Here is a 19,845-nt window from a genome sequence, read left to right as displayed (position 1 = left end):
ATGAAAAAAGCAGGGGAAAAAAGCAGAAGATGCTCTCTTTTAGTAAGCTTGTAAAGTTCAGTTACTGGAAAAGTGAAAAAAATGGGCATTTTAGTAAAATTCTCAGAATTGTGAAGTAGGAAGATGAAAAACCATTGTCTCCTCTTTCTTATTCTATAATAAAATTTATCTCAGTAGGCAATCTTCGTGTTATTTTACATTACGTTGATAGTATGCAAACAAGATAAATAGTTACCCAGCCAAAAAGTTAAATAAATAATAGATTTATCAACTGATTAAAAGTAAGATGGAAATTTTGAAATTTAAACTTATTAAAAGAGCTTTCTTTTAGGTTTGATCACAGGGAATTAGAGTAAACTGACAATCAGAACAAAAGAAAACAAAATAAAATAAAAAATACTAAAAACCAGCTACTCCAAATAACAAAAATAAAAAGAATAAATGGAAAAGTAGGTTCTTTTGAGATATGTAATCACTCTATTTAAGACTTAACAGAAACTTATGCATTGAAATTGATTAAGATACAGTGATATAAAGTGACATTAATAAAACGCATGGCCATTCTCCCTGGTAGCAGATTATAAAACTGATTCTACTTAGGAAGATTTATGTATTAAGATCCCTAAAGTATATCCTATAAATTCCATAAGGTTGGGAGGTTGGGAGTTTGAGAATGCTAAGGTTTCACAGAGAAAATTTTCATTTTTAAATTGCTATATTTAGAATGAAAGTTAAATTATGATTAATTTGAGTTTGTATTTTTAAATATCAATTTTGTAATACATAGATTCAAAAAATATCAGTACTTACAGGGCATACGTAATAACTAGGTTTGATATTTTTGTATTTTAAAGAGAAAAGTTGAACAACAGTTTTTTCCAGTTATCAGTACAGTGTCCCTGTTGATTCAGAGTAATTATTTTTATCTGTTGTGCTCTGTTCCCTCTGCCTTTTTATATTTGGTTAAATTCTTACCAACTTTTGAAAGTCAACATCTGACTTTAAAGTTAAATGGCAAGGTAAAGGAACCAGAAAGTGTGAATAAAATGAGAGGTAGGGAAGCCTAAAGTCTGAGGAAAGGTTTTTAAAAAAGAGAAGTGCAGCAGTATACAAACAGTAGACACAGAAATGAATAAAATATCTGGCTATTCTAATGATTTCTGTGAATTCCAAGTCCTGGAATCTGTTATATTTGTGGCTTTTCTTATTTATATTCATGGTTTGAAAAGCAACATGTTCATCTTCTATATTTTGTAGTTACGAAGAAAGATGGAGTGACATATCCTGACTTGAAATTTTCAAAATCTTCTAATCAGCAGAGACAAAAATGCAGAGCCTTCAAAATACATGTTGATAGATATGCTACATTCATTAATTTTACTCTTCAAATTTCTTAATTATAAATCACACAGGACTCATTTAGGAATCTATTTCCAGTCATTTAATGCTTCTTAGCTATTGGTACTGCAAGTTTAGGTGTCTTCAGTTAGGATTCTGTAAAATATTACTATGCACATGTAAGGAAAATTTATATAAACAAGATATATTATAACTTTGTATTTCTGATTCTTAAGATATTTCTAATATTCTCTTCAGAATTAGATTCACAATATCAATTAAAATGATTGAAGAAATGACTATTAGCTTTTCATTCTTATCATGCTGGATATAGGTGGAAAAAACTTGATATACTCTTTGTGATTTGTGCATAAGATGTGGAATCAGATCTGTCTTAAAAAAATCTAGACTCTGTTAGTTACAACCTGTTTGTCCATGGACAATATCTTTAACTCCTTTAAGTCTCCGGTTCTTTAATCATCAAATACAGATAACAATGCCTACATTACGGTTGTTTGTGAAGATTAAAACCCAAATAGTGGTTAGTATGTAGTAAAGGGTACTTGTTAGAGTGTGATGCTGCTGCTGCAGCTGGTGGTGATGATTATCATTGCTTTTGCTAATGATGATAGTAATGATGATAATAAAAAGCATGCAACTAAAGAAAACTCACATTGGGCCACCCAATATACAACAAGAAAAAACAACTATATAAATTATAATTATTAGCCACTCTCGAGGCAGAATGCTTGGTTTCAAATTCTGCTTTTAACACTTATTGACTGTGTGACATTAGATGAAATACTTAATCTCTCTACATCCAACATCCTTACCATAAAAATGGCGAGAACGGCAGATTTTCATTGAGGATTTGTAAGTCAATATTTGTAAACAGTTTAATAGAAAAATGCCTGGCACACAATAACTGATTTATAAGTGATAAATAAAAACATCCACAAAATGTGTAGCAAGGAGCTGGAAAAATGACTGGATGGTTAGACAGATTTAGACGTGTTTTCATTTTATTGTTAGCTTCTCAGTCTTTAACTGTGGCTACTACTATGATTCTTTGCTTTTTCAGAGATCATTATTGTTTTCTATATTAAACTGAATATTTTCTAGAAATATCTTATTTAAGACATGATAGACTGTACTTGGAGTTCTTGCTTAGAAAATCACTTTTTAAATGAAAATACATGACATATTCATTTTAGACATATTAGAAAATAGAGATAGGCAAAATTTTGAAAAGATACAAAAGAAAAAATCATCTGTAATCTCAACATCTCAAGATACATACATGTAACATTTAAATTTTTGTCCTCTCATCAATTTTCTTTTTATGGATGCATACATATTTACATAAAGAATTTACAACTGCTGAGCATAACCTCCAGTTTTTCCCAACCAGAAAACCTGATCTGAGATGCTAGGCAGCCCTGGAGCACATCCTATGCCCTCCCACAAAAGGTGGTGGAAATGCAGCAAGCCTTTCCTAAGCAAGGCAGAAACCCTGTCCACAGCTGAGCATAGCTTATAATCCTACTTGTCCAGAGAACTCAAGCGGCCAAGAGCCATCGTACGTCTCTGTTTGGGATGCACTGAGAATGAATCATAAAGACATAGAAAATCTGCACAGACCAATAATGAGTAAGGAGATTAAATCAGAAATCAAAAACTTCTCAACAAAGGAAAGCCCAGTACCAGAGAGCTTCAATTGAGAATTCTACCAAGAGTTTTTTTTTTTTTTTTTTGGTGTTTACATCTTTATTTATTTATTTATTTACTGAGGAAGATTAGCCCTGAGTTAACATCTGTGCCCACCTTGTCCACTTTATATGTGGACGCCTACCGCAGCATGGCTTGCCAAGCGGTGCTACATCCGCACCTAGGATCCCAACCTGCAAACCCGCCACCCCACCCCCAAAGAGAACGTGCAAACTTAACCACTGCTCCACCAGGCCAGTCCTCCATCTTTACTTTAAATAAGCAGAGTTTCAGGGAGATTGCTCAGAATGCTGGAGACTATAGGGGTACAGAGTGATCCATGACTAAAGCTCATCTAAGGGCAAGAGGCTGGATCCAGTAGGGTAGGGAGGCCCAGGCACCGAGCGCGCTTCAGTACAGCAAACTGCACTTCTCCTAAGAGCGGCAGCAAGACTGCATTGATGTTCTGCTTGGACCACATGCAAGGGAGCCAGCCAGGATCATTTTAAAAGGGGTTCCACCTGGAGAGATGCTGCCAGTGCTCCATTCATATCCTTCCGATCTCTTGATCGTATACACGTGCTCCGGGAGTGAGCTTTCATTCTGCCTGGCAGCACCTGCATTTTTTTTTTTTTATTAATGTTATGATAGATTACAACCTTGTGAGATTTCAGTTGTACATTTTTGTTAGTCGTGTTGTGGGTACCCCACTTCCCCCTTTGTGCCCTCCCCCCACCCCACCTTTTCCCTGGTAACCACCGATCAGATCTCCTTGTCAATACACTAACTTCTACCTATGAGTGGAGTCATATAGAGTTCATCTTTCTCTGACTGGCTTATTTCGCTTAACATAATACCCTCGAGGTCCATCCACGTTGCTGCGAATGGGCCAATTTCGTCTTTTTTTATCGCTGAGTAGTATTCCATTGTGTATATATACCACATCTTCTTTATCCAATCATCAGTTTCTGGGCATGTAGGTTGGTTCCATGTCTTGGCTATTGTAAATAATGCTGCGATGAACATAGGGGTGCAAGGGACTCTTGGGATTTCTGATTTCAGGTTCTTAGGATAGATACTCAGTAACGGGATGGCTGGGTCATAGGGTATTTCTATTTTTAACTTTTTGAGAAATCTCCATACTGTTTTCCATAGTGGCTGTACCAGTTTGCATTCCCACCAATAGCGTATGAGGGTTCCTTTTTCTCTACAACCTCTCCAACATTTGTCGCTCTTGGTTTTGGATGTTTTTGCCAATCTAACGGGTGTAAGGTGATATCTTAGTGTAGTTTTGATTTGCATTTCCCTGATGATTAGCGATGATGAACATCTTTTCATGTGTCTATTGGCCATGTTCATATCTTCTTTTGAGAAATGTCTGTTCATGTCCTCTGCCCATTTTTTGATCGGGTTGTTTGTTTTTTTGTTGTTAAGCCGTGTGAGTTCTTTGTATATTATGGAGATTAACCCTTTGTTAGATAAGTGGCTTATAAATATTTTTTCCCAATTAGTGAGCTGTTTTTTTGTTTCAATCCTGTTTTCCCCTGCCTTAAAGAAGCTCTTTAGTCTGATGAAGTCCCATTTGTTTATTCTTTCTATTGTTTCCCTCAACTGAGGAGTTATAGTGTCCGAAAAGATTCTTTTGAAGCTGATGTCAAAGAGTGTACTGCCTATATTCTCTTCTAGAAGACTTATTGTTTCAGGCCTAATCTTTAGGTCTTTGATCCATTTTGAGTTTATTTTGGTGTGTGGTGAAAAAGAATGGTCAATTTTCAATCTTTTACATGTGGCTGTCCAGTTTTCCCAGCACCATTTGTTGAAGAGACTTTCTTTTCTCCATTGTAGACCCTCTGCTCCTTTGTTGAAGATTAGCTGTCCATAGATGTGTGGTTATATCTCTGGGCTTTCAATTCTGTTCCATTGATCTGTGGACCTGTCTTTGTACCAGTACCATGCTGTTTTGATCACTGTAGCTTTGTAGTATGTTTTGAAATCGGAGATTGTGATTCCGCCGGCTTTGTTTTTCTTGCTCAGGATTGCTTTAGCAATTTGCGGTCTTTTGTTGCCCCATATGAATTTTAGGATTCTTTGTTCAATTTCTGTGAAGAGTGTTCTTGGGATTCTGATTGGGATAGCATTGAATCTGTAGATTGCTTTAGGTAGTATGGACATTTTAACTTTGTTTATTCTTCCAATCCATGTGCATGGAATGTCTTTCCATCTCTTTATGTCGTCATCAATTTCTTTCAAGAAAGTCTTGTAGTTTTCATTGTATAGATCCTTCACTTCCTTGGTTAAGTTTATCCCAAGGTATTTTATTCTTTTCGTTGCGATTGTGAATGGGATTGAGTTCTTGAGTTCTTTTTCTGTTAGTTCATTGTTAGTGTATAGAAATGCTACTGATTTATGTATGTTGATTTTATACCCTGCTACTTTGCTGTAGTTGTTGATTATTTCTAATAGTTTTTCTGTGGATTCTTTGCGGTTTTCTATATATAAGATCATGTCGTCTGCAAACAGCGAGAGTTTTACTTCTTCGTTACCTATTTGGATTCCTTTTATTTCTTTTTCCTGCCGAATTGCTCTGGCCAACACCTCCGGTACTATGTTGAATAGGAGTGGTGAAAGTGGGCACCCTTGTCTTGTTCCTGTCCTCAGAGGGATGGCTTTCAATTTTTGTCCATTGAGTATGATGTTGGCTGTGGGTCTGTCATATATGGCCTTTATCATGTTGAGGTACTTTCCTTCTATACCCATTTTATTGAGGGTTTTTATCATAAATGGGTGTTGGATCTTGTAGAATGCTTTCTCTGCATCTATTGAGATGATCATGTGGTTTTTGTTTTTCATTTTGTTGATGTAGTGTATCACGTTGATTGACTTGCAGATGTTGAACCATCCCTGTGTCCCTGGTATAAATCTCACTTGATCATGGTGTACAATCTTTTTGATGTATTGCTGTATTCGGTTTGCCAAAATTTTGTTGAGGATTTTTGCATCTATGTTCATCAGTGATATCGGCCTGTAGTTCTCCTTCTTTGTGTTGTCCTTGTCAGGTTTGGGGATCAGAGTGATGTTGGCTTCATAGAATGTGTTAGGGAGTACTCCATCTTTCTCAATTTTCTGGAACAGTTTGAGAAGAATAGGTATTAAGTCTTCTTTGAATGTTTGGTAGAATTCTCCAGAGAAGCCGTCTGGTCCTGGACTCTTATTTTTGGGGAGGTTTTTAATTACCGTTTCTATTTCCTTACTTGTGATTGGCCTATTCAGATTCTCTATTTCTTCCTGATTCAGTTTGGGGAGATTGTAGGAGTCTAGGAATTTGTCCATTTCTTCCAGGTTGTTCAATTTGTTGGCATATAGTTTTTCATAGTATTCTCTTATGATCCCTTGTATTTCATTGGTATCTGTTGTGATTTCTCCTCTCTCATTCCTAATTTTATTTATTTGCGATTTCTCTCTTCTTTTCTTGGTGAGTCTGGCTAAACGTTTGTCGATTTTGTTAATTTTTTTGAAGAGCCAACTCTTTGTTTCATTGATCCTTTCTATTGTCTTTTTTGTTTCAATATCATTTATTTCTGCTCTTATTTTTCTTATTTCCCTCCTTCTACTGACTCTGGGCTTTGTTTGTTCTTCTTTTTCTAGTTCTGTTAGGTGTCGTTTGAGGTTGCTTATGTGAGCTTTTTCTTGTTTAGTGAGGTGAGCCTGTATTGCGATGAATTTCCCTCTTAGGACTGCTTTTGCTGCATCCCAAATGATTTGGTATGTCGTGTTCTCATTTTCATTTGTCTCCAGATAATATTTGATTTCTTCTTTAATTTCTTCAATGATCCATTGTTTGTTCAGAAGCGTGTTGTTTAGTCTCCACATTTTTGCACCTTTCTCTGCTTTTTTCTTGTAGTTGATTTCTAGTTTCATAGCATTATGATCAGAAAAGATGCTTGATATTATTTCAACTCTCTTGTATTTATTGATGTTTGCTTTGTTTCCCAAAATATGGTCAATCCTTGAGAATGTTCCATGTGCACTTGAGAAGAATGTGTAACCTGCTGTTTTTGGATGAAGTGTTCTATATATATCTATTAAGTCCATCTGGTCTAATTTTTCATTTAATTCTATTATTTCCTTGTTGATTTTCTGTCTGGATGTTCTGTCCATTGGTGTTAATGGTGTGTTGAGGTCCCCTACTATTATTGTATTGTTGTTGATGTCTTCTTTTAGTTCTATTAAGAGTTGCTTTACAAATTTTGGTGCTCCTGTGTTGGGTGCGTATATATTTATAAGTGTTATGTCTTCTTGGTGGAGAGTCCCTTTTATCATTATATACTGTCCCTCTTTGTCTTTCTTTTTCTGTTTTGCTTTGAAGTCTACCTTGTCTGATATTAGCATAGTGACACCTGCTTTCTTTTGTTCATTATTAGCTTGGAGTATTGTTCTCCATCCCTTCACTTTGAGTCTGTGTTTGTCTTTGGGGCTGAGGTGTGTTTCCTGGAGGCAGCATATTGTTGGGTCTTGTTCTTTCATCCATCCTGCCACTCTGTGTCTTTTGATTCGGGAGTTCAATCCATTTACATTTAGAGTGATTATTGAGATGTGGGGGCCTACCACTACCATTTTATGTCTTGTTTTCTGGTTTTCTTCAATTTCCTTTGTTTCTCGTCCCATGGTTTAATCTGCTCTGATGAAGAGCTGCTACTCTCTGTTGTTGTCCTTCTACTTATCTCCTCTGCTCTCGGTTTTGTAGCCCCTTTCCTTTTTTGATTTTTCAGGAATGAGGGTTTTCCTGAGGATTTCCTGAAGAGGAGGTTTTGTGGCAATGAACTCCCTTAACTTTTATTTATCTGGGAAAGTTTTTATTTCTCCATCGTATTTGAAGGATATTTTCGTTGGGTAGAGAATTCTCAGCTGTAGGTTTTTGTCCTTCAGATTATTGAATATATCATTCCACTCTCTTCTAGCCTGCAAAGTTTCTGCTGAGAAATCTGCTGATAGCCTGATGGGGGTTCCTTTGTAGGTTAGTTTCTTTTGCCTGGCTGTCCTTAGTATTTTCTCCTTGTCGTTGACTTTTGCTAGCTTCACTACTATATGCCGTGGGGTTGGTCTTCTTGCATTGATAAAGTTTGGAGATCTATTGGCTTCTGTCACCTGAAGATCCATCTCTCTCACTAGATTTGGGAAGTTCTCAGCCATTATTTCTTTGAATAGGCTTTTTGCCCCTCTCTCCTTCTCTTCTCCCTCTGGTATACCTATAATCCTTACGTTGCATCTCCTAATTGTGTCTGATAATTCTTGGAGAGTTTCTTCATTTCTTTTTAGTCTTACTTCTCTCTCCTCCTCTGCCTGCAGCATTTCTATATTGCCATCTTCCAAATTGCTAATTCTTTCTTCCATATTATCGGCCCTACTGTTCAGTGCATCTAGATTTTTCTTAATCTCCTCTATTGTGTTCTTCATTTCCAGTATTTCTGTTTGGTTCTTCTTTATTGTATCAAACTCTTTTGTGACATAGCTCCTGAACTCGTTGAGTTGTCTATCTGAATTCTCTCTTAACTCATTGAGTATTTTAATGATGGCTGTTTTGAAGTCATCATTTAGGTTATATATCTCATTTTCTTTGGGATTGTTTTCTGTGTATTTGTTATTTTCCTTCTGTTCTGGAGATTTAATGTATTTTTTCATATTGCTTGATGTTGTAGATTTGTGCCTCCTCATGGAGATAGAGTTTAGTTGCTCCTTCCACTTGTTTCTGCTGCTCTGGTGGGGGAGCAGCTGTTTATACTGCACCAACAAGGAACTCTATCCGCAGTTGCTAACTGGGCCTGGGCCCCTCCTTGTAGTCACAGTGGTCTTTTGGATTCCCTCTTCTGCCGTGGGAGCTGTCACAGGGGGGCTTCAGGCTGCTGGTGCCTACTGTTGCAGCCCACCTAGACGTGTTCCCTCCTTGGGGTCTGCAACGGTGTTATGGGCTTTTCCAGCGGCCAGGGGTAGGATCACTTATATTTGCCACTCCGTCACTGTCGGCACCCACAAAATCTCACTTGTCCACTATGGGTCGCAGCAGAGCTATTGGCATCTTCTACAGTCTGTGGTTAGCTCACCTAGCTATGCTACTTTTGTCCCGGGGTCTTCCAGCCTTGTGGCTGCCGGATGGGTGCTCTCTACTAGTGCTGTGCAGAGGCTTTCCCTGAGGCTGCTGTGAGCCTGTAGGATTTCCCCCTAGGCTACGGAGCTGGGTCACTGGAACTCCACCCAGCCCCAGTCCTGTTCCCCAGGAACTCAGGGAGCACTTTGCCCTGTCTGGGGGATAGCCGGAAATCCTGATTTCAGTGGTAGCTGGTCAGCTGCTGCCCTGCCTGATATTCTCCTCTCCGGGACCCTCCCGGTGTTGTGGATGCTGGGCGTAGCCCCTCTGCTAATAGCCGACAGAGAGTTTTGTCTGCTGCCCGGGCAGAACTCTGGAGCTTCCCCTCCGGGCTGCAGAGCTGGCCTCTGGAGCTCCCCCCAGCCCCAGTCCTCTCCGAGATCTCCCACAATCCCCTGCCCCACGGGGCGGGCAACGGCAGCTGGGGGTCGCCTCGCCCTCTGGGATTCTCTCCGGGACTTTCCCGGAGTTGTGAATGCTGGGCGTAGCCCATCCACCAATGGCAGAGAGAGAGTTTTGTCTGCTGCCTGGGCAGAACTCTGGAGCTTCCCCTCCCGGGTGTGGAGCCGGCCTCTGCAGCTTCACCCAGACCCCGTCCTCTCTGAGATCTCCGGCAATCCCTTTCCCCACCATGCAGGCAGTGGCAGCCAGGGGAACTCCATACCCTCAGTGATTCTCTCTGGGACCCTCCGGGCACCGCGAACACCAGGCGGGATCTCCCTGCCAATGGCAGGGAGAGACTCTCCCCACAGGCTCAGGTGTGTAACTCTAGAGTTTCCCTCTGCGTTTAGGAGTAATTGCGGGAGGTTTAGGTAGGGTTCTGGTCACCTGTTTCCAGCTTCACTCCTCTGTTGTGTGCTCACTCCTGCCCTAGGTGTGTGTTGATCTTCTGGGGGCGTCCGTTGGAAGAAAGCTGCTTGCAGGTACTAGGCTGTTCGGTCGGGGTCGGAGAGTTTTCACCTATCTCTACAACCTCCCAGAGGGAAGTCTGTCCGCCTTCCGATGTATAGTCGCGTGGGTCTCTCAGACCTCCAGAGATGCTGTCTGGATATCCTTTATTAAGCAATGAGTGTCCAAATAATTGTAGACTCGAAGGGGGAGAGACAAAGAGGACTACTCACGGCGCCATCTTGGATCCTCCTCCCCCTCTACCAAGAGTTTTAAGAAGAATTAATGTCAACCCCTTTCAAACTCATCTAAAAAGTTGAAGAGTAAGGAACACTTCCCAACTCATTTTATGAGGCCAGCATTACTATGATGTCACAGCCAGACAAGGACACTTCAAGGAAAAAAAAAAAAAACCTGCCTGCCTAATCCTTGGTGAATATAGACACCAAAATTCTCAACAAAATACTAGCAAACCAAATTCCACAGCAAATTAAAAGGATCATACACCATGATGAAGTGGGTTTTTTCCCTGGGATGGAAGGATGCTTCAACATGCAGAAATAAATAAATGTGATAAAACAAAATGAGGGATAAAAGCATATGATCATCTCAAAAGATGCAGAAAAAACATTTGACAAATTCAACATCCTTTCACAATAAACACTCTCAACAAATGAGATATAGAAAATGTACCTCAACATAGTGAAGGCCATGTATGGCAAACCCACAGCTATATCATATCAAAGATGAAAGGTTGAAAGCTTTTCCTCTAAGATCAGGAATAACACAAGGGTGCCTACTCCCACTACTCTTATTCAACAGAGTGCTGGAAGTCCTAACCAGAGCAATTAGGCAAGAAAAAAAAATAAAGGCATCAAAATAAAAAAAGGAAGAAGTAAAATCATCTGTTTGCAAATGATAATCTTATCATAGAAAAATACTAAAAATTTCAACAAAAACTGTATAATTAATAAACAAATTCAGCAAAGTAGCAGGATACAAAATCAACATAAAAATATCAGTTATATTTCTATGTACTAACAATGACATATCTGGAAAAAATAAAACAATATCATTCATAATATCATCAAAAACAATGAAATACTTAGTTAAAAATTTAACCAAAGTGGTGAAAGAGCTGTACACTGAAAGCAAGACATTAATGAAAGAAATTGAAGGAGACAAAAATAAATAGAAAGCTATCCCAAGTTCAAGATTCAAATAATTACTCTTGTTAATATGTCCACACTGCCCAAAGCCTCTAGAGAGTCAATACAATTCCTATCAAATTTCCAATGGCATTTTTCACAGAAATAGAAACACCTATTCTAAAATTTGATGGAACCATTAAAAACACCAAATATTCTAAGCTATCTAAAGAAAGAAAAATAAAAACAGAGGCATCACACTTTTTTTTTGACGTGAAAGATTGGCCCTGAGCTAATATCTGCACTAATCTTCCTCTACTTTGTGTGTAGGATGCCACTTCAGCAAGGCTTGATGCGTGGTGTGTAAGTCTGCACCTGGGATCCAAATCCACAAACCCCAGGCTGCTGAAGTGGAGCATACAAACTCAACCACTACACCACTAGGCCAGCCCCAGCATCACACATCTTGATTTCAAATTATACTACAGAGTAGTAGTAATTAAAACAGTGTGGTACTAGCCTAAAGGCAGAAACAAATCAATGGAACAGAATCAAGAGTTCAGAAATGAGCTCATGAATATATGGTCAACTAATATTTGGCAAGGGAGTCAAGAATACTCAATGGAGAAAGGATAGGTTCTTTAATTAATGGTGCTGGGAAAACTGGATAATCACATGCCAAAGAACAATACTGGACCCCTATCTTAAACCACTCACAAAAATTAACTTAAAATGAATTAAAGACTTAAATGCAAGACAAGAAACCATAAAATTCCTAGAAGAAAACACAGGGAAAAAATCCCCTTGACATTGGTCTTGGCAATGAATTTTTGGATATTAATACAAAAATTACAAGGAAAACAACAAAAAATAAACACATGGGACTACATCAATATAAATAGCTTCTGAACAGCAAAAGAGACAATCAAAAAAAAATAAAGATTAACCTAACGAATGGGAGAAAATATTTGCAAACTATGTGTTTGATACTGAACATCCACAGTATCATACAATTCAATAGCAAAAAAAAACCAAACTGACTAAAAATGGAAAGGATTTGAATAGACATTTTTCAAAAGAAGATATACAGGTGATCAATTGGTACATGAAAAGTTGCTCACATCACTAATAATCAGGAATTAGTGGGATCTGTAACAGACAAAAAACAAACTAAATTTCAGAAATACTACAAAAGGTAGGGGAAAAAGTTGGAAGGATACAGTCATAAGTTTCTTACAGTATGATGCTCTTATAGTGAATACGTGTCAATATGTTTGTCAAAACCCATAGGACATATAACACCAAAAGTGAACTGTGAGACTTCTGGCTTCAGGTTCAACACATAGGAGGTTGGAAGTTGCTACTTAGACCAAACAACAAGTAAAAAGCCAAACAGACTGAAAAATTTACAACTCTTCTTGCATCCATAAGAAAAAGGGAGGACACAAGGGCATCCACTGCAGCAAGATTAGAGAGACAGGCGAACAGAAGACAGACAGGCCATCACAGCTCAGTGGAGCAGAGACACTTGGGTGGAACCCTGTGTAGGACAGTGCTGGAATAAAAAGAAGACCCTACGCTATAAAAGATGAATTGCTGGAGGCTTAGTTTGGACAAATGTGAGAGTTAAAAACTTCAGAGGTAAACAGTCATAAGAGAGTCCCCATAATATTGTGAGATTTACCTCCAGGAGCTTGACTAGATTCGCACAGTTAATGTTGGAGAAAAATTCCCTCCTGCTTCTGGCAGGGAAGGTTGAGGGAGGAACATTTAAAAATATGCCAGAGCACTCAGTTCATCTTAACAGGGTCTGTCTTCAGGGAAAACTAGTTAACTGGAGCCTAAACTCCTGGGGTATTGGGATGAGGCGGGAACTCCCTGCGGAGATCCCACCTATGAGGGGGAGAAAAAACAGATATATTCTTGTGAAATTCACAGTCCAGAGGCATAGGCTTACTGAAATACTGAGACATAATCATAGGGTTTGGGAAGCTTCACCTCCCTACATGGCTCACCACCACATTATTAAGGCCTATTTATAGCAGTTCCTTTTACCTGGTACCTCATGTCCAGCTATCAAGAAAAAATTATTAGGAATACCTAAAGACAAAAACGCAATTCAAATGGGCAGAGCAGGCATCAGAACCAGATATAGTAGAGATGTTGGCATTAACAGACAGGGAATTTAAAACAACTATGATTATATGCTGTATTCTCTAATAGATACCATAGAGAGCACACAAGAACAGATGAGAAACGTAAGCAGAGAGATGGAAATCCTAAGAAGAAACCAAAAAAAATATTAGAGGAAAAAAACACTGTAACAGATACGAAGAATACCTTTGATAGGCTTATAAGTAGACTGAACATGGCTGAGAAAAGAATCTCTGAGCTAGAGTATATATCAATATAATCCTTGAAAACTGAAAAGCAAAGAGAACAAAGACTGAAAAAGGAGAACAGAATATCCGAAGACTGTGGGACAACTAACAAAAGTTGTAACATACACTAAATAGGAACACCAGAAGGGGAAGAAAAGAAAGCAAGAAACAGAAGAAATATTTGAAATAATAATGACTGAAAATTGCACCCAATTAATGCCAGACCTCAAACATCAAGCAAGATAAATGCCCAAAACACTAAATGTAGACATATCATCTTCAAACTTCATAAAATCAAAGACAAAAAGTAAACTATAATGTAAACCATGGACTTTGGGCAGTTATTATTTGTAGATATAGCTTCATCAATTCAAACAAATATACCACTCTTGTGGGGGATGTTGATAATGAGAGAGGCCATGCATATGTGGAGGCAGTGTATATTTGAGAAATCTCTGTGTCTCCTTTTCAATGTTATGGTGAACCTAAAACTGCTCTAAAATACAAGTCAATAAAAAATTAAAATAAAAGATGAATAAATCTTATGAGATTTATGGGACATGATCAAGAAAGCTAATCTATGAACTATGGGTATCCCAGAAGGAGAGGAGAGAAAGGAAAGGGCAGAAACTTATTTAAAGAAATAATATCTCAAAACTTCCCTAATTTGAGGAGACATTTGGACATCCAGGCTCATAAAGCTCATAGGTCAACATACAGATTCAACCCAAAGAGGACTTCATTAAAACACATTATAATAAAATGGTCAAAAATCAAAGACAAAAATAAAATTTTGATAGCAGCGAGAGAAGGAAAAAAACCTCCTCTCATATAAGGGAATACCCATAAGGCTATCAGAGGATTTCTCAGCAGACACCTTGACAGACAGGAGAGAGAGAAATGATATATTCAAATGTTGAAAGAAAAACAACAGCTAATCAAGAATGCTTTTCCCTGCAAAGCAGTCCTTCAGAAATGCAGGAGACATAATGACTTTACCAGACAAAAAAAAAAAAAAAAAAAAGGAAGACACCAATAAAGGAAAAAAGGAACTAAGAAACTATAACACAGCCAGAAAACAGTTAACAAAAAGGCAACAATAAGTCCTTACCAATCAAAAAGTACTCTATATGTAAATGGATTACACTTTATAAACAGAAAACACAGAATGGCTGAATACAAAACAAGACCCAGCTACATGCTGCCTATAAGAGACTCATTTCAGCTTTAAGAATACACATAGTTTGAAAATGAAGGGATGGAAAAGATATTCCATGCAAATGAGAACCAAAAGTACACAGAGATACTATATATGTTTCTTTAACAAAAAATGGTCTTTTATCATTGTATAAAAGTATCTATTCACTAAGAAAATGCAATAATTGTAAATATATATATGTGCCCAACATTGGAGTACCTATGTTAAGCAAACATATATATATATATATACTTTAAAGGCATTGTGTGTTTTTTTTAAGATTTTGTTTTATTTTTACGTTTTCTCCCCAAAACTCCCCAGTACATAGCTGTATATTTTTAGCTGTGGGTCCTTCTGTGGCATGTGGGACACCACCTCAGCATGGCTTGATGAGCAGTGCCATGTCTGCACCCAGGATCCGAACTAGAGAAACCCTGGGCCACTGCAGTGGAGCATGAGAACATAACCATTCGACCACCAGGCCAGCCCCTAGGTTAAGCAAATATTAACAGATCTTAAAGGAGAAACAAACCCCAAGACAATAATATTAGAGGACTTCAATCCCTCACTTTTAACAATGGACAGATCATGTAGACAGAAAATCAATAAGAAAATATTGGTCTTGAAATACACTTTAGACCAAACGGACCTAACAGACATATATGCAGAACATTCCATCCAATCGCAGCAAAATACACATTCTTCTCAAAGTTACACAGAACATTCTCCAGAAGAGATCATGTGTTAGGTTACAAGATAAGTCTCAACAATTTTAAGAAGATTAAAATCAAACAAGTATCTTTTTAGATCACAATGTATGAATCTAGAAATCAGTAATGGGAAGAAAGATGAAAAATTCACAAATATGTGGAAATTAAGCAACATACTCCTGAACAACCAATGGTTTAAAGAAGAAATTAAAAGGGAAGAAAAATCTTGAAACAAATGATAATGGAAGCACAACCTACCAAAACCTATGAGATGCAGCAAAAGTAGTTCTAACAGGGAAGTTTATTGTGATAAATGCTGACATAAAGAAAAAAAATAAAGATTTAAAATAAATAACCTAACTTTATACCTTAGCAAGTTAGAAAATCAAGAACAGAATATGTTTAAAGTTAGAAGAATAAAGGAAATAATAAAATGAGACCAGAAAGAGAGACTAGAAAATCAATAGAAGTGATCAACAAAACTAAAAGTTAGTTTTCTGAAAAGATCTACAAAACTGATGAACTTTTAGCTAGATTTAATAATAAAAAAGAATAGAATTAAATAAATAAAATTGGAAATGAAAGAGGAGACATTATCAATGACACCAAAGAAATGCAAAGGAATACAGCAGACTACTATGAATAATTGTATCCCAACAAACTGGATAACTTAGAAGAAATGTAGAAATTCTGTGAAACATGCAACTTATCAAGAATGAATCTTGAAGAAATAGATAACCTGAGCAGACAAAAAATGAGTAAGGGGACTGAATTAGTATAAAAAATTTCCAGCAAATAAAAACTCAGGACCAGATGCTTTCACTGGTGAATTTGATTAAAATCTTAAAGAAGAATTAATATCAATCCTTCTCAAAGTCTTCCAAAATATTGTAGATGAGGAATATTTCCAAACTCAGTTTATCAGGCGAGCATTGACATGATACCAAAACCAGACACAGAGACTACAAGAGGAGAAAATTACAGGCCAATTTCCCTAATAAACACAGACGCAAAAATCCTCAAAAAATAAAAAGGAACTGGCTAACATTTCCACAGCACACTAAAAGGATCATACATTGTGATCAAGTAGCATTTATCCCTGGGATGCCAGAATGGTTCTATATGGCTGAGGTAGTGTTTATCAGATTTTTCTGTCATAAAGTTATTCATTTTTTCCCCTTTCCATTCTTTACTCTTTGGAGGAAAGTTACTATGCATGGTCCACACATAAGGAGTGGGGAGTTATGCCTTAACTCATTGAGGTGGCAGTAATTATATAATTTATTTGGAATTCTTCCTCACTGGAGATATATCCACTGTTTATTTACTCAATTATTTTTATTCTATTATGGAATTAGGGCTATTTATTTTATATTTTTGGTTATAATACAGTACCTCTTAATTTTGTTGTTTAAATTATTCCAGCTGTGGCTATTGGGAACTCTTTTACTTGGCTCCTGTATCCCTTTGACATATCTCCACCATTTTAAGCACTTGAAGTATTTTAAGCATAAGTCGACAAGTATTACTTTCTGGTATTAGAAAATGCTCCAGGCTTATCTTGTATATTTCCTGCCCTTGTCTTAGAATCAGCCATTTCCCCCAAGGAGCTCTGGTTTCTTTTATTGGAGAATGAAATTAAAATAAAGATCTAATCAATAGGAGAATTTTTGTTTTTGCGAAAAGATGTCAAAACAGTTTTGAACAATGACAAAGCCAGAAAACATATTACTTTACTTTAAGACTTAATGAGAAGCAACAGTAATCAAGGTATTGTGATTTGGTAAAAGAAGATAGCTACCCAGATTGACGAAACAGGACAGAGCATAGAAATAGATTCATACATAAATGATCAATTGTCACTAGAAAATGCTGTGCTATTTCAATAGAAGAATAGTGTTTTCAGAAAGTGATGCTGGTATAACTAGACATTCATATGCAAAAAAAGAAACCTTGATTGATACCTTGCATCATATACAAAAATTAACTTGTAATTAGACATTGAGTATAGAATTCAATGGAAAACAATTATAGAAGAAAATATAGGGAAAAAATCCTTCAACTTTAACTTAAGATTTCTTAGGACATAAAGATCTGCAATGAATGATAAAATTGATTAGTTATACTTCTTCAACTCAAAAACTTTTGTTCCTTTAAGACACTGTTAAGTGAATAAAAGAGAAGATTGAAATACTGGAAGGCAATATTGACAAAATACATGTTTGATAAAGTGCTGGTATCAAGAATATATAAAGAACTCTCATAACTTGACAACAACAAAACAAATAATCCAATAAAAATGGGCAAATTATTTAAATAAATACTTTACCATAGAAGATATATGATTGACAAAAAGCATCATTTATTCATTAAGGAAATACAAATTAAAACCAAAATTAAATTATACTACATGCTTATTAAAATGGTTTTACAAACTGACAATATTAAATCTTGGGAAGGATGCAAGCAATAGGAATTTCCATATACCTTTATTGGGAATGCAAAATGGTGCAGCCACTTTTGAAAAGACTTTAGAAGTTTATTTACTGATAAGTAAACTAAGACTCAGAAGTTTGGACTTGTGAGCACATAACTATCAGGTATGGTGCAATCTCAAATTCAGGCCTGATTTGAGATACTATTCTCTTTCCAGTATACCACACTGCCTTTCTCCTAAAAGTTAAGGAATCAAACAAATGCATACATAATTCATACAGGTTAATGATTTTAATTACTACTGATATTCATTCTGAGTCAAAATGTTTATGACAGTGACTAGAGTTTGCAGGGTTATTTACTAAATCTGTGTGAGTTGCAGAAATAGGTTGTACAGAACTCTCCTTCCAAATCTGCATCAGAAGCAAAGATGCTCTCTTACTCCACCAGCCTGTGTTCATAACTGGAAGGATTTGGCAGTACTCATGTGAAAGGGGAAAAAGTGGAGGCTCTAATGTACCTCATTCTGATGCACCCCATTTTCCAGCCTCTTCTCAATCAGAGGCTAGAATACCAGTACAGCCCATAAAAAAAGAAAAGATACACTGAAATAAGAAAGGAAGACTCAGAAATTCCAAGGGTCTAGGTTGTTATAAGAAAAATTTACTTTAGTTGTTTGTTATTGTTATTGTTAGTCTCATTATTAGGTTGTCAGACAAACATTTTCTTCTCACAAATGTAGTACATGAATCTGGAACAGTCAGAAGCAGCCATCCTTGTTGTTGTTATACTTCCACAGTTTCCGTTCTTTGACTCATTCCAATCACTTAATATAAAATAAAAGCATATAAATGATGTAAAATATACATTTACTAATGCAGATATAATAAGAGATATTGGTCCAAAGTCAAGGTGGTGTATTTTCTTTCCTCACAAAAACTATCCTTTGGTGCCCTAGACTTTCCTAAAGAGTACCTTATGAGGAACATAGGCATGAAGTCAAAAAGCCTCCTTCTCTCTGTGTACTCAGTTTTTGAACTTAAGTCCTTTGGATGTGTGTGTGTGTGTGTGTGCATGTAATATATATATGCCTATATATGTATGTGTGCAAGTTTTTTCCTATATGCTTTCAGGAACATAAACCAGAATTTGTTAATATAGAACTTATTAGTCAATATCTATTCTAGAAACTTACATTTTGAGCAAAGGTATTGAGTTATCTTCCCACGTCCAGGGACTGCTTATTCCTTTATGGGACAATCCAGTCCAAGAGAAATAAGATAGCTGACTTTGAATGAAATGCTGTAATAAAAGGAATATACTCTATGAGTAAAAATATTTTTATGTTTCTGAAATGAAGTAATAATCTTGTTAAAATTATTTTTATTATTGTGAATAACACAAAGTATAAAGATCAACTTAATCCTGATTCTATTTAAATTATAAAATAATGGAATCTCAGTTATTGATATTTTATTAAATATAGAGGCTACATGAGACAAAATAACACTCTCTTTTTAGCTATTTATACTTAGAACTGAAATCTCTTAATTCCCTTTCAAAACTTATGTCTGTAGCTCAAAGATGAGTTCTGAGCAGAGCCTGATTTGTACTTCGGGGTCCAGATGTGATAGCCATGAGATTTATATGAATGTTGCATTATATTTTTCTTCCACAAGTACTGTTTATTTCTTGTGAAATGGGCAACCTGAGGATGTAGTCTTTTTCCCATTAGAGGAGGTGTTTACATAGCTTGCTGGATAATTATAAGTATTTATGCAAGCATAAAAGTAATTGATCTAGCACCTTGGTTTTACAAAGCTTGTGCAGATATATCTCACTTGATCTTCCCAAATATGTTAGTAAGAAAATGTAGTTGGTTTTATTACCTGCTCCT

The 19,845-nt window shown here is 36.7% G+C and overlaps 1 long non-coding RNA gene across 1 annotated transcript; it reads right to left on the bottom strand.

Annotated features, from left to right (window-relative positions):
* Positions 1-18,589: 18,589 nt before the first annotated feature.
* LOC138924905 (uncharacterized) lies at positions 18,590-19,319 on the bottom strand. Its single transcript, XR_011440250.1, has 2 exons — positions 19,144-19,319; positions 18,590-18,774 (listed from the first exon to the last, which is right to left on the bottom strand). It is a non-coding gene; the product is annotated as an uncharacterized lncRNA (long non-coding RNA).
* Positions 19,320-19,845: the final 526 nt, after the last annotated feature.

Source organism: Equus caballus, chromosome 6 (genome assembly GCF_041296265.1).
Source record: "Equus caballus isolate H_3958 breed thoroughbred chromosome 6, TB-T2T, whole genome shotgun sequence".
NCBI lineage: Eukaryota > Metazoa > Chordata > Mammalia > Perissodactyla > Equidae > Equus > Equus caballus.
This window is presented reverse-complemented; position numbering and strand designations above follow the sequence as displayed.